Source organism: Macaca fascicularis, chromosome 9 (assembly GCF_037993035.2).
Source record: "Macaca fascicularis isolate 582-1 chromosome 9, T2T-MFA8v1.1".
Classification (NCBI taxonomy): Eukaryota; Metazoa; Chordata; class Mammalia; order Primates; family Cercopithecidae; genus Macaca; species Macaca fascicularis.
Genome location: NC_088383.1, coordinates 92256771 through 92270692, shown reverse-complemented (window position 1 = coordinate 92270692; position 13922 = coordinate 92256771). Strand labels below are relative to the sequence as shown.

Here is a 13922-nt window from a genome sequence, read left to right as displayed (position 1 = left end):
GTTTTATCCTGAAGAAAAGGAAATGCCTGTAATAGCAGAGTCTGATGCCTCAATTAATTCTATAAGACCTCTGATGTGAAAAAAAGATATGGTGAAACTAAGAAAGGAAGAGGAAAGTACAGATTTTTTAAAAGTAGCTGAGTCTCCCATGGTGAAAACTGCTTCTTTTTATCTTAGAGCAGATACATAAAACATAAATCTTGATATGAAAGACAAAACTAGTGAGCAGAAATGCAATAAAAGCCATTCTTCTTTAAGACATGTCTGGGTCACTCCACTAGAACAACACACTATGCCAGTGTAACATTTCAGTGCTTGATTTCTTATTTTTTTCAGCAAGCTGAATTGTAGACAGTTTTTGAATAAGACTTGAAAAGATTATGTCTCTAACCCTTTCTACTCTGTTAAAGATCCCATGAATTTTACATGTTGAATGCAAACAGCACTGATGCAACTTAAATACCATTTTTCCCTCATGCAGCAATGATCTCTTTGCCAAATAATAATATACCATGGCTTAGAGCAGTCATTTTTAACGGATCCATTTTATTAAACTTACAGATATAGAAGAGATGTGGCTATGCAAATACAATGTAGCCTCCAAAAAACACTGGAATAAATGGCAAATATTGAGAGAACCCATTGCCTTAGGATAGCACTCAATAATATATAGAGAATCCATAAATATGAATCTAGCTTGAAAAATATAATGAAAAATGTATCTGTTGCATTTTCTTAAGGCATGAAATTGGCCTAAATGTTATACCATTGCATAATTACAAGAAAAGTGGAAGTCTCTTTAAAATATTTTCTCAGTAATATAATAAGAACTATAATTATCTATAATATTTCTTTGTCATACTATTACTACAGGTCTTTATCTGTCTAAGAAATGTTGGAAAGAATCATTAATCTTTTGTAACAAGCCAAAAAATGTTTAAACACAGATGTTGTCTCACATACACATACTTTTGTAAATGGCAGGATTTGTTTTCCACTATTTCACATACTAGGATTTAATTATATGAATATTGAGTGGAATGAGTATTTTTATTTTTGACTGAAATGGCAAATACATAACCTACACACAATACATTCCAAAGTATAGATCAGATATCTGTTCAAGAATGTATATATATTCAAGGCCCCAGTACATACTAATTTACAAATACACAACTCACCACAAATAGATATTTGATTTATATTTCAATATATAATTGAGAAATTGAAAGGTAATTTATTTTTTGATCAAGAAAAAATTATGTACAATAGGCAAGTCAACTAACATTAACATTAATACCTTGACTCAATAGTGTTTAAGAGTAGCAACTGCAAATCTTCTGATATTATATATATATACTCCACGATACACTAAGGGAAGGAGACATTGAACTCTCTTTACAAAGCAAATAGGTTACAACCAGATAAAGTTTTAATAGTAACTAATATTAAAGTAGTGAAACAAAAACACTGTATCTGGATTTATATTTTATTTAATGATTCTAATTTTCATGGAAAACGTCTATACTTTTCTTGCTCTCAGCTCACTCCTGAGTTCAATGATTGAAACTCAACAATAAATCTTTCTACTGCTGGTGTGTTGAAAAAGAAAGAGTTTCATTTGTTTGCCTGCTTTCCCCTTTAGAATTGTCCATTTGTATTGCCAGAAAGAAAAAAAAAAAAGTGTCTCAAATGTTCATATACCATCTTGCTTTAAGTCAAAAGTTTAGGGGAGAGAGAGAAGAGAGCAAAGCTTAGGCAGACATGATACAAGGAGCAATATACATATTTTTAAAAAATTAACCTAGGTGTTCACTCTGAATTGCCTGAACAACTGTGCCCATACCCCCCTCCTTGGAAGAATATGTGACACCCAAGCTAAAGTTAACATTGAGCCAGAAGCTCCTGGCCCTCCCTACCCCATCCCAGCATTGGTGACTGTATCTTTCCACATATCCTAAGATTTCGAGATCTGAAAAGCTAGTGTTCTAGACAATACTGGCAAGCAGCTAAACACCAGAATACTCTGGCTATATTGGGATAATGTGCCCCCTTTCCTCCTTCGTTATTTTGCAAGCTTCCCTTTTTGCCAATAAACCTTTTGCTTAACATGTTTCATGTGATGTTTAGATGTATTCCCTTCCTTGACTTCATTTTAAATATCACAGATAAGTTAAAAATACAAAGATGGGAGGTACAACACAACACTAAATAAGAAAGCTGGATGGTTCTATTAATATCAGCTAGAACGAGCATGTTTAGTAGTGGTAAAGAGACATATTTAATTATAATAAAGGGATCAACAGGTGTAAATCCTGAATAGGCCTGTCTTGCAGAATAGGTAATACCCAAGATGGGATTCACCTTATATGAAATTTTCCTTTCATCATAATAAAAATGGTGGCAGCCCAAAAATGGAATTAAATTTAGTTTGATACTCATATAATGGAATTTAAGAGAGCTGGCCCTGGAATGGATAGGCTTAGAATCCAATCCATAATCCACCACTTACTGACTATGTGAAAGTGGATAGATTTCTTAACCACATTTACCCTCGATTTTTCTCTTCTATAAAATCAGTACTATAATAGAAAAGGCATTTCTACTATAATACTATATGTATCTTCCTGAAAAAGACTTGTTCTCTTGTATTTAGAACACCAATGAAAATCAAAACAATCACAATCATGTTAAAAATATTAAGTTTAATATTTATTGATATTTTCAACACATTTCTTGGCCAGTCAGTCTTTTACAGCCTTAAATATTGGGATTTGTGCTTCTTCCTCCAAGAAGTAGGTATTGAGGGCCATTTACCTCTAGGGACTTTTTTATAAAAATGGAAAACTTCATCTTTCATTTAGCCTCTTTATTAGCCTATTAATTCAGATCATTTTGCAGCTTCTTTTTATGTACTTCCTGATTCTCCAGAGAGATTAACATATTATACATTACAGGAGTTCATGTAACTGCTAATATAGACTCTACTTGTACAGAATAAATATTCTTCAATAGATTTTCCATTTTTTCTTAAGATCTTCTTACATAGCTAGTCCTTTCTTTTTAATTGTGAAAAAAAGATTATCCAGACTATATCAAAGCATAAATAACAAATGTATGAATAAACTTAAGTAACTAGAAAATAACTTATAAATTAATAAACTTTCCTCATTATACCAACTTTATTCTTCTATTTACCAGTGTGTATAATGTAATTTACATCAAAGAAGAGCCTACTGGTTTGCTCTGATGATTAAATTAGATAATATATATGAAGTGCTGACTACAGTTCCTGGCACAAGAAAGAATTTCTAAAATGAAAACTGTGGTTATTGTTGTTGATGTTAATAATGCCATTTTGGAAGGAAATCATTTTTGGCTAAAAATAACTTATTTCATGTCACAGAAGCCTTACAAACCAAGTCTATTCTTCATTTCAAAAAGCTAGGGTTATGTTTGGTCAACACATTAGTGTAGTAAGCAGTCTGAAAGAATTTAGATGAATTCCAAAGACTTAAATCCACAGTAATCAATATTAGAAGTCAAGAGGTAAGAGGGAATGCCTCTTTGAGACACAACTGTAAAGAAGTTCCCATGCCTCTAACAGACAATTCTTTTTTTTTTTTTTTTTTTTTTTTTTTTTTTTTTTGAGGCGGAGTCTCACTCTGTCGCCCAGGCTGGAGTGCAGTGGCGCGATCTCGGCTCACTGCAAGCTCTGCCTCCCGGGTTCACGCCATTCTCCTGCCTCAGCCTTCCGAGTAGTTGGGACTACAGGCGCCCGCCACCGCGCCCGGCTAATTTTTTGTATTTTTAGTAGAGACGGGGTTTCACCGTGTTAGCCAGGATGGTCTCGATCTCCTGACCTCGTGATCGGCCCGCCTCGGCCTCCCAAAGTGCAGGGATTACAGGCGTGAGCCACCGCGCCCAGCCATGGACAGTTCTTTCTATGCTATATTTCAACTGATAGGCAAACCATCGAGGCCTGCTATCACCAGACTGACCACCACTCTTCCCACTTTCTTATCTCAGTCTTGTATTTTCTCATAGAAACTAATTAGTTTCAAAGGCAGGAAAAAGCCTTATTCAATAAATTCATACTAGTAGCGATCTTTATATAGAAAACTTTTTGCTCATCCTCAGTACAGTGCTTGGTTTTATTAGGAAATATACACACGTAACACACACACACGTACATGTACAGTTGGCTCTCCATATCCATGAGATTCTAATCCATTGATGCAATCAATCAGGGATCAAATATATTTAGGAAGGTAGTAGATAGTTGTATCTTTACTAAACATTTACAGACTTTTTCTCATTATTTCTAAACAATACAGTATAACGACTACTTTCATAGCATTTACATTGTATTTGATATTATAAGTAATCTAGAGATGATTTAAAGCCTAGTCATAAAGGTTGCTTAATGATAAGAATAAATCCCAAGAAACGTGTCTTTAGGCAATTTTGTCAGGTACAAACATCATAGAGTATATTTACATAAACCTAGATGTATATCCTACTACACACCTACTCTATATGGTGTAGCATATTGCTCCTAGGCTACAAACCTGTACACCATGTTACTGTACTGAATATTGTAGGCAATTGTAACAGAATGGTATTTGTGTATCTAAACATATTTAAACATAGAAAACATACAATAAAATATAGTATTATAATCTCATGGGACCTGAGCCATATATGGGGCTTGTCATTGACCAAAATGTAGTTATGCTACACATGACTGTACATGGAATAATATGAATAGGTTATATGAAAATACCACACCATTTTATATAACGGACTTGAGTGTCCCTGGATTTGGGTATCCATAGGAGGAAAGGGAAATACTGGAACCAATTCCCCATGGATACCAAGAAACAACTCTATATGTATATTATAGAAACTATAGATAGATAGATGGATAGATAGATAGCAAGCCTGAATAGATTTATTATTTATATATATATAAATATATATATATATATATAAAATCTCTCTCTATATATAGAGAGAGAGACAGAGAAAGAGATGGAGAGTCATATAAATCATATTTTGATGTTCAATGTTTTCCTAGAAAAGTTATTTGCTTCTTTAAATAGACAGTTATAATACAAATGAATTACTCTCTAAAATAGCTGGGGAGGTGGCTGTGGCAGGTTGGTGTGGAGTCTGCTGCCTTTCTAATTAACCTAACTCAATGAAGCTGAGAGAATAAGTTCTGTAGGGAGAGAGAGTAATTGAATGCTTTAGTTCATTCCAAACATTAAAATAAGGAAAAAAAATCACTCTGTGCATAGAACCTACTAATTGGTGCTCTAAAATAATTATTCAAAGTTGTAGAAACAATATAGATTGCTAAGATTTTCCCCACAATCTTTCCCCAGTTTGAGCCAACTAGAAGAATGTTTAGTTATATCATACAACCAGAAGCATATATTGCTTTCTCTTGCATGTGAATCCTTGCAAACAAAACAAACAACCAAAATTAAAGCTTCCCAAAGTACATTATTAATTAAAAAATTAAAAGATAAAAAGTGAAAATTTAGCTATTATGTAGTTTCCCAGTGAGGTTAAGCAATGACCATAGCCATTATTCTGTCAGTATTGAGTAAAATCTATATTCCAAGATTATCAGGCTAAAATATGACTTTTTCATTCTCAAATCCTCTTTTTTAATCAAAATTTCCCAGCACCTTCCTGAAAGTAGTGTCTCTCTTCTTTGACTTTTCACACTTTTTCTTCCTTTACAATTATATAAACTACATTTCAACTATGTCTATGTACATATTGTATCTAGATAACCACTTGGAAAACTCTAACATGGCAAGACATATATAACGTGTGTGTCCAGCAACTTTATCATGACAGTACAAATTTTTGTTGGGCTGGGGTTGAATGCTAGGAATATATTAATTACATCAATTCTTGCTAAAAGTGAGAAATAATGCCAAGTCACCAACAATTAAATAAAAACTTACAAGTATTAAAAACATGTTGCTCTGCAAAACTATGTTGGTCTTTAAAATTTAAATTTTATTTACTTCAAAAGAAAAAAAAAACATTGCAAAGTGGAAGACTTTACTAAAGTGTACTTCACTTGTATTTCTCAGGTAACATTATATTTTATTTACTTATTATATTCCTTCATATAATAGATGACGTATTAGGGTAGGCATAGAAATCCAAGCATAAAACTTCAGAATTGGAGTTTTGTTCTTCTATCTTTAGCTTTTTCTTTAGAAACTGAAAGAAATACCTTAATATTTAGGTACTTACTAATATCAATTCTTATGTTGTGAATAAAGTATTAAGTAAATTCACATACATTGTACATTTTGATGTAGAATTTGTTTATTTTGTTCATATGTCACTTATACAACTAAAAATTGAATCACAAAATTTTAGAACTAGGAGGAAACTTAGCATCCCTTTTTATGTATATATAGAAGGAACATAAAGTCAATCCTCTGTTATCTCCACATTTTCCAATCCCAAGAGTTAAAATCACCTGAACAAGACAACCTAGTTAATAAAAGCAGATTCAGAACAAAAGCCTGGTTCTACTAACTGACAGTTTAGTTCTCCTTTCCCTAGTTTCCTATATTTTGCTTTTCTCTTGGAAATATACATTTTTAAATATAAAAACATAAAAATCTTTTTAGTTTTCTTTTCAGTTTTTGGGAAACTTATTCAAAAATTCTGAATACACATAAATTCACTATTTTGAATTTCATGCCCTATAATATTCTTCACAAAAGTTCAAAAGATTACAATGGAAATGACTCTAAAAGATGGGAGAAGAGTATAATATAATTACCAATGATGTGACCCTAGAATCAGTTTCCCTAGGTCACAGATATAGAGATAGATATAGATGTAGTCTGTGACATTAGAGCTTGCCTCCCATAAAATAGGATAACGGGCATTAAGGATGGTTCAAAAAAACTTGTGACTTGCCTCTACCCCAAAGAAAATTCTGTGTTTCTATTTCCCATGTATGTGACTATGTGGTTACATGAAATTCTATGTTGTATATATGTGTCTATGTGTCTGTATAACATGAGAACACATCTGTGTTGTGTTCTGAGTCCATAAGGAATATATAACAATCTGATTGAGCTTGGAAGCAAATGCTTCCCTAATCAAGTTTCAGATCAAACCGGTAGCCCTGACAATTCCTTGATTATACTCCTGTGAAACCTTAAGCAGAATACCTGGCTATGCTGTGTCTGGACTCCTGACTCAAAGAAACTCTTAAAAAATAAATGTATGTTGTTTTAAATTACCTCATTTTAATGATACTGTTATACAATAACAGGTAATTGATACAGGGTTGAATGCCAAAAGACCTATGTTCAGAATCTTGGCTGCACACTACTTACTAACTGTGAGTTTAAATAAGTTACCAAGATTTTTACAATCAGCAATATAGAGTTCTATGAGGAAAAAATAAAAATTAATGTAAGTGGAGGCACGCAATTACCCAATGAATAATATTTTTCACCCTACAGATACTAGGAATTTATATAGATTTAAGCATACAAAGGAGTTATATATTATTTTTCATTAAATTGGTAACATTATCAACAAAATTTTTTAAAATGTAAAATCTACTTTACAACTGAAATAAAAGAAACACAGAACATACATGAAACCCAGCAAAAAAAAAAAAAAAAAAAAAGACTATGCATATGTAAAATATAAAACAAAAAGATCACAACAGTTTATTCACAGTTACTTCTGATAATTTTTCATGAAATAAAAGGTCATTTCTTGCTGGCAAAAGCAAAAATGAACAAGATAAAAAGCAATAAAAGAAGTCATATTACTAAGGTCAAAAATGCTTATTAGTGCTTATTAGCATTTGCTGACTATTAACTAGACTAAGAGATAAAATATAAAGACTTTCAGGGAATTACCATATTTAATTCTCAGACTGGTGTAAATGGGAAAGGTTCATACCCTCAGAATATTGCAAGATTTTAATATTTTCAGACCATCAAATTGCTGCAATTAAAATTAAAAGTACAAGCAGACCATGCCGTGTGTGTGTGTATGTGTATGTGTATGTGTATGTGTATGTGTGTGTTTCAACATAATGACTAAAGTGGGTAAAAACAATGTTCGTACCCCACTCTCCTCCAGCGGAAAAAAAAAAAAAAAGTTTGTAGAATCTAATCAGGCAGTTCTGTTCATTAGAAAAATATATCTCAGGAGTTGAAATCAAAGAAACAAATATTGTTGATTTTTTTTTTTTTTTTTTGGACAGAGTCTTCTCTGTTGCCCAGGCTGGAGTGCAGTGGTGCAATCTTGGCTTACTGCAACCTCTGCTTCCTGGGTTTAAGCGATTCTTGTGACTCGGTCTCCCTAGTAGCTGGGGTTACAGGTGCCTGCCATTACAACTAGTTAATTTTTTTTTGTTTTGTTTTTTTAATTTTTAGTGGAGATGTGGTTTTGCCGTGTTGGCCAGGCTGGTCTTGAACTCCTGAGCTCAAGTGATCCATCCGCCTCGGCCTCCAGAAGTGCTGGGATTACAGGCGTGAGCTACCACACTCAGCCAAAAATATGGTTTTAAAATGTATGTGAAAGATTGATTTGAAAAGATAAAAGCCAAAAAAGCCCTACTTGATGAAAAAGCTCAACCTCTTAACTCGTGTCTCCATTAGAATCAATTATAAACCTCAAATTTTGGCCTTTTCTTCAATTCCCTAACAAAGAAATTAAATCTCTACCAAGCTGAAGATCCCATTTTTTTTTTTAACTAAAACTTCATTTGAACTTGTGAAATTCCTTTTTTTTCAGTGAAAATGCAACTCTAGAAAGTTGTTGTTGTTAGATACATGATTTAAAATATAACAATTTTGACTAAGCTTTTAAACACAATTTCAAAGTTTTAAATAATTCAATTCAGTAAATTTGTAAGTATGATTGATTAGATTGAAAAAAATTGATTAAATGCCTTAAGAAAAAAATCCTCTTGAGTATGCTTGCCTACCCTTTTAGATATTTGAAGAGTTTGTGTTAAATTTATCAACATCACAGTAGTTTAATTATTAAAGATTGCATATATAGTACTTTGGATAGGGGAAGTAAGTTTGTTAAGCTTAAGAGTTAATAGAACTTTAATCACAGAACAAATTAAAGTGTTTTCTCTTAGATTTTCAGTCTTCCTATGTTTATAACAGGAATGAAAATACTTATGTTATATTTATGGTCAAATATGATTTTGATTTTATCTGTGTCATTTATACATATTTAATATTAGTTAAAACCCAAGTAATATTCCATGCAAAGACAACCCACATATTCAAATAATAAACAAAAGTACCTCATTGACGGTAGGACAACAAACAGAATTATATAAGACAAAGAAGATGTTTAAGAAATCAGTGTGGAATTAACTGGTAGGAGTGAATCAATGAACATATTTCAACAACTCCATTTATTTTATTTTTTGTTTCTGGTTGATCCAAATCCAAGTGTATATTCTAGGCAGAGAGAAAGGTCATATCATAATCCTCCCCCATTTTTCCTCTGATTTCAGCTATTTAATACTTTTTATTCCATAGATACATTTGTATAATAGAAAATGTGGTTTTTCAGTACCTCTAGGAGAATTCTGAGTTGTCATAACCCTACAGTTAAATCTGTTTTCTCACCTATAAAATCATTCATATTAACAATTCTGTAAACAATAAGGCAAAATTCTTTAATAAGTTATTGAAAATAATAAAACAGAAGGATGTTATGACTATACTAAATGTGAATTAGAACTATGTTACAGAAAAAGGTTTTTTTTCTATAGGTAATTTGCTTCCGGAAACAATTAATTGGAGGACATATTTAATAACCATACATGCTCAAGCACAGTTTGCTTTTTTCATGCAAAATTGGGCAAGTATTAAGACTAAATTCTGTCATTTTTTTTCTACGGCAGTGCTTAGCTTAACTTAAGCTTAAGTTTGATAATTAAAGCACCACAAATGTAATTAACTAAAGAGTACTCAAATGTTCAAAGTTTTTTGATAGGCTTATCATTTGAGAGGTTAATCCAGCCAAACAAATTAAATTTTATGTACTCTCTAATGGCAAATGTAGTAAACTTTCTAAGTCATATTCCTTTTCCATAGCACAGGTACTTGCCCTTTTAAAAAAATCAAATAAATAAACTAAACTAAATTAAGTAAGATTCTTTCAGATATTTTCTAAAGGTCATTTTATTCATTTGGTCTGTAAGGTGCTGAAAATCATTTTACACATTGAAGAAGCTATTTTAAAGCCTGACAAAGTGCTTTGCTTTCAAAAATATTTTCTAATAATAATTGCAAAAGTATTTCACTTCCTTGGTTAAATTAATTCTTATGTGTTTTATTCTTTTTGATGCCATTGTAAACTGAACTATTCTCTTAATGTCTTATTTAGCTTATTACTTGTTAGGTATACAAGTACAACTGATTTTTGTGCATCGGTTTTGTATCCTACTACTTTGCTGAATTTAGTTATTAGCTGTGTGTGTGTGTGTGTGTGTGTGTAGAATCTTTAGGGCAGGGATGTACAATATTTTGGCTTCCCTAAGCCATAGTGAAAGAAGAATTGTTTTGGGCCACACAGATAATACACTAACACTAGCGATAGCTGATGAGCTACAAACAAACAAACAAACAAAATCCCAAAAAATAATCTCATAATGTTTTAAGAAAGTTTATAAATTTGTGTTGGGCCGCATTCAAAGTTGTCCTAGGCTGCATGTGGCTTGCGGGTAGTAGGTTGGACAAACTTGCTTTAGGGTTTTCTACATACAGTGTATTTAAGAAAGAGGAAGATTTTTAAACTTCATATAATAATAATCAGATACTTTAATATGGTTTATTATTTTTACATTATATTTTTCAAATATTAATCAGAGAGCCACCTGAAAGTGATTATCTGCTTTCTCAACATAACTTTTTCCCACTATAAACAGGCATTGTTATGCAGCATATATAAAGAACTTCTGAAATCCAACAAGAAAACAAATGATCTGGTTGAAAAATGTGTAAAGAACTTGAATCGATATTTTTCCAAAGAAGATAAACAAATAATCAATAAACACACAAAAAGATGGTGAACATCACTAATCATTGGGAAAATGAAAATGAAAACTACAAAAATAAACCACCTCACATTCATTAGGATGGCTACGAGACAAAAAACCTAAAAGACAGCAAGTGTTGGTGAGGACGTGGAGAAATTGAAACACTAGTGCACTGTTAGTTGGAAGGTAATGTGGTGCAGCCCAAAATTTCAGTTACACAAAAGAAGCAAGTTCAAGAGATTAATTTTACGTCCTAGTAACTATAGTTAATAACAATATATTGTACACTTGAAAATTGCTAAGAGAATACATTTTAAGTGTTGTCTGTACAATAAAATAAGTGAGGTAATACATATGTTAGCTGGCTTGGTTTAACCATTCTACAATACATACACATATCAAAACATCATGTTTTACAAAAGAAATATATACAATTTGTATTAAAAAATTGAAAGTTTAAAATAAAATTACTTGGAAACTGTGGAAAACATTATGTTTCCTCAAAAATTAAAAACAGTATTACCATGTGATTCAGACATTTTACTTCTGAGTATATACTCAAAAGACTTGAAAGCAGTCTATGGAAGAGGTACTTACATATGCATGTTCCTGGCAGCATCATTCACAATAGCTAAAACTTGGAAGCAAATTAAACATCCATCCATGGATAAATCAATAAACAAAATGTGGCATATACACAAAAGGAATATTATTCAGACTTGAAAAATAAGGAACTTCAGACACATGCTACAACGTGGATCAACAGTGAGGCTGGTATGCTAAGCTAAATAAGCCACTCATGAAAAGACAAATATGGCATGATTATACTTGAAACTGACCCAACACTTCCATATTTTTTTTAATAAACATAAATGTTTACTCTTCTGATATGAAAGTTTGAAATTTACAAAATGATCTTCAGACCTCTCAAAGTATCAAAGAACTGAAACTTACCATATCACCACATCCAGACAAGGAGATGCAGGATCCCTCATTCATCATGCTTGCTTCCTTGCCCCTTTGTAATTTCTGTTTCTTGCACATTATTGCATTTCTTCCCTGCTATAAAAACCCCTAGTTTTAGTCAGTCAGGGCGATGTATTTGAGACAGCTCCTATCTCCTCAGCTGTATCACCTGATTAAAGCCTTCTTCCTTGTCTATATTCGTCGTCTCAGTGGTTGAGTTTGTGTGGCAAATAGCAGGACCTAGACCAAATCCCTGGTGTTTTAGTAACACACTTATACGGGGAACTTAAAGTAGTCAAAATCATTGATAAAGTAGAATGTTTGTTACCAAGGACTTGGGGAGGTTGTAATAAGGAGTTATTGATTAATGTTTTAGTTTTGCAAGATGAATAGAGTCCTGGAAATGGATGGTGGTAATGGTTGCATAATAACATGAATATACTTAACTGCTGAACTGTACACTCAGATATGTTTACATCTGTTCCTCTTGCTTCACTTGTCCTTATTGTATTTGCTAGAAGGCATTAGGACCAATTATCCCCCACAAGTACAGAAAGTCTTTTCTCTGTTCAAATGGTCACCAGCATGAAGGGTCCAAAAATGGCCAGAGGACAATCTGAGCTTCAAATTAGTCAGAACAATGGTTGAGTTTCTTTGTCAAAGCATTCAACTTCTGGTCCTAGAACTCAAATGTCACCCAGCTGAAGGTCACAGACAAGAGAGCCAAAATTATTCACAAAGATTATTAAGAGAGATCACTTTCATCTTGACTTCATGTTGCCCAGGCTCTGTTATGTCATGCCATCTCCTGCATAGCTATTCAGGAAAGGGCATGCCTTCGTGACCTCATATTTAAAGCATATGCCACATACTGTAAGAGAATGATTAAACCTTATAGAAGTTCAATCTTCTACTAGTCATTATCTGATAATTAAGAATTCTATCCCACCATCCTCTTGTGCTAGCTGCTTCTGAATGGTAGGCATTGCAGTAACTTTATTGGATTAGTCTGTGGTGTGAGCTCTTTGCTATGATTCTTCACCTTAAAATAAATCACCTTGTTGGAAATGAGGTTGTATGTCCACCAGATAAAGATAAAAAGCATTGGAAAGACATTCTCTGAGCATATGAATGTTGGTTCAGGTAGAAGATCTACAGACAAGTAACACAAATCAACACTGAATAATTCTTATCCATATATGGACCTTCCTCTGTGATAAAAGTGAGTTTAAAGCCACTGGTCAGTGAGCTGGTTTCCTGAGGAATGATACCATATTAGGGATTCAGATTTGGATTTTTTTACTGGCACATTGAGTATCAGCAACAGAGGTAATCAGATTAGCCTTAGTAATGCTATCTTGTTGAAGCCACATATTAATTCCATTTAGGTCACTATGAGCACTTTACACCCAGGGTCATTTATTTATCCCTATTGAGACCAGGAAGCCCATTCTGTTACAGTGTTCCTCACTGACATCCCTAATCTACAGAGAAAAAAAGAAAAAGAAAAAACAAACAAACAAAAACAAAAACAAAAAACTGTAGAGCTCTTCAAGGAAGCAGGATGCCTCTTTACCAATATACTTGTTAAATCTTGCTGAAGTACACGTCCTCTGGGTATCTTAGAAGTGTATAAATAAAGGCTGGTTCATCAGATTACACGTAAAGATAAATTCATTGCACATTTCCGTCACTCTGAGCTTTTAAACTCCTCTAAAGTAGGGCTTCTCAACTTTTAATGTGCACATGAATCACCTAGAGATCTTGTTAGAATTATAACTTCTGATTTAGTAGATATAGGGTAGGAGGTTAGAGCCTTCTAGTTGTTGCTGCTTGCCTGTGTGCCTCACTTTATGAAAGTAGGCTTTATCACAAT

The 13922-nt window shown here is 32.8% G+C and overlaps 1 protein-coding gene across 8 annotated transcripts in view; it reads right to left on the bottom strand.

The window, feature by feature from the left end:
* PCDH15 (protocadherin related 15) overlaps positions 1 to 13922 on the bottom strand; it is a 1788406-nt gene that overhangs the window by 552301 nt on the left and 1222183 nt on the right. The gene's annotated exons all lie outside the window — the stretch shown is intronic.